The sequence below is a fragment of the Penaeus chinensis genome, chromosome 37 (genome assembly GCF_019202785.1).
Source record: "Penaeus chinensis breed Huanghai No. 1 chromosome 37, ASM1920278v2, whole genome shotgun sequence".
NCBI lineage: Eukaryota > Metazoa > Arthropoda > Malacostraca > Decapoda > Penaeidae > Penaeus > Penaeus chinensis.
The window spans coordinates 34,243,826-34,246,325 of NC_061855.1; the positions used below are offsets into that span (position 1 = coordinate 34,243,826).

Sequence of the window (2,500 nt, forward strand, 5' to 3'; positions counted from 1 at the left end):
GCAGCCTCCGTGGGCATCACCAGGAGATAAGATCCACCCCCACTTCCCTTTCGGCTCGATAAAGGAAGTGGAGTGATTGTTATCATAAATATTTTTTTTTTTCCTCATGCATGTACATATACCGTGTGTCTGTGTGTGTATAGAGGGTTATATATATATATATATATATATATATATATATATATATAGAGAGAGAGAGAGAGAGAGAGAGAGAGAGAGAGAGAGAGAGAGAGAGAGAGAGAGAGTGACAGATATACAGAAAATGCATATTATTTATATAAAATCGCTTTATAAGTGACACATAATCGGGCACCCATAACGTCTTGATAACACGTCAGCAATAACTAGCCTACATGAACTTGGAGGATCCTTCTCCTCCCCACTCCCTCCTCCCCCCGCCCCCCATACACAGACTTCCCGTCAGGTCTGGGCATATCGCCCTACCTAATCTACACACTACAACTCTCTTCCTTTCCTTCCCTTTCCCCCTCCCCTCCCCCTCCCACTTAGCCACGCCTACCTCGGCCCTCTCCTGCCTCCTATCACTCAACGGAGGGTCTTGTACCAACACTCGTGGGCATCGTCAGGTCCACTGACCAACAGGCAACCCTTTTCCAACCACCTTCTTATTTGTGTGACCTGGCACTACAAGATAGTAGAGAGGGGCAGGGGGGGGGGGTAAGTAGAAAGGTGGTAGGTAAGAGTGCTTGGTTCCCTACCGTTCCCTTTATATTTCCCGGCCTTCCCTTTACCTTTCCCTGCCCCCCTAACCCTCGACTTCGTCCCCTAACCTACTGCAATTACTCTTTTTTTATTTTTTCTATCATTTCCCAAATTCATCAGGCTGTGTCACTCCCCCTCCCCTCCCCCACCCTCCCCAGTTTCTACGTCTGGCCTGTAGACTCCCTCAAGTCCACAGCCACCGCCAGACCCGCATTAATATCAGTCCTTATCAAGTTTATCACATGGGAAGATCTGGCTACACTGCGGGGACGGAGCAGTGCCATCGTTGGCAGACCTAGGACACAGGTCGCCTGCGTTAGTCCTAGAGGAACTAACCGTCAACCACAAATGATGATGGCCTCGATATTTTCATTTTAAATTATGTGCAAGCAAAAAAAAAAAAAAAAAAGGACTGATAATAAACACTTCAGCCTACCATGGAGACAAGCTATCTCCAAGTGGGGGAAATAGTGATAAGTTCTACTGATAATTACGCGCACCCAAGCACATATGCACACACCACCCACGCATATGTACTTATATGAATAAATGCATATATATACATATATATGTATGTGTATACATAAATAAAATAACAAATATATATCTATAGATAGATAGATAGATATACACATATATGTGTGTGTGTGTGTGTGTGTGTGTGTGTGTGTGTGTGTGTGTGTGTGTGTGTGTGTGTGTGTGTGTGTGTGTGTGTGTGTGTGTGAGTGTGAGTGTGAGTGTGAGTGTGAGTGTGCATGTGTGTGCGTGTGCATGTGTGTGCGTGTGCGTGTGCGTGTGTGTGTGTGTGTGTGTGTGTGTGTGTGTGTGTGTGTGTGTGTGTGTGTGTGTGTGTGTGTGTGTCTGTGTGAGTGTCTGTGTGTGTCTGTGTGTGTGTGTGTGTGTGTGTGTGTGTGTGTGTGTGTGTGTGTGTGTGTGTGTGTGTGTGTGTGTGTGTGTCTGTGTGAGTGTCTGTGTGTGTCTGTGTGTGTGTGTGCGCGTGCGTATTTTATGTGTATATGCATCCACGCAGACACAAATCCACATCTCTCTCTCTCTCTCTCTCTCTCTCTCTCTCTATATATATATATATATATATATATATATATATAATATAAATATATATATATTATATCTATATATCTATATATATTCATTTATATATATTTATATATATATATTTACATGTATGTATATTTATATATACATTTGTATATAAATTTATATATACATATGTATATAAATTTGTATATGCATCTATATATACATATGTATATAAATATATATTTATACATATGTAAACAATATATATATACACACACATGTGTGTGTGTGTGTGTGTGTGTTTAAGCGTAGAACCTATTTGTACACACGTAGGTCTCTCTCTCCCTCTCTCTCTCTCTCTCTCTCTCTCTCTCTCTCTCTCTCTCTCTCTCTCTCTCTCTCTCTCTCTCTCTCTCTCTCTCTCTCTCTCTGTGTGTGTGTGTGTGTGTGTGTGTGTGTGTGTGTGTGTGTGCGCGCGTTCGGTACAAGAGAATATCATAATTGCCAAATGAATCAACTTGGCATGACATGTTCATCTTTATTTCAAGCATCCCTGAAGATACAACATAACGTCTTGTCATAAACAGAGGCAACGTGTACGCCCACCCCAAAACACTGGCAACAGTAATTAATATGCATCTCGTTCTTTGACCACTTTTAGCATTAGCACCACACTCCATTCGGGTATCGTTTGAATTTCAAACAATAACCCACATTATCATATATATGTATATAT

General features: G+C 41.9%; 1 long non-coding RNA gene across 1 annotated transcript in view; it reads right to left on the bottom strand.

The window, feature by feature from the left end:
- The window catches only part of LOC125045736, a 153,938-nt gene that overhangs the window by 151,254 nt on the left and 184 nt on the right, over positions 1-2,500 (bottom strand). The gene's annotated exons all lie outside the window — the stretch shown is intronic.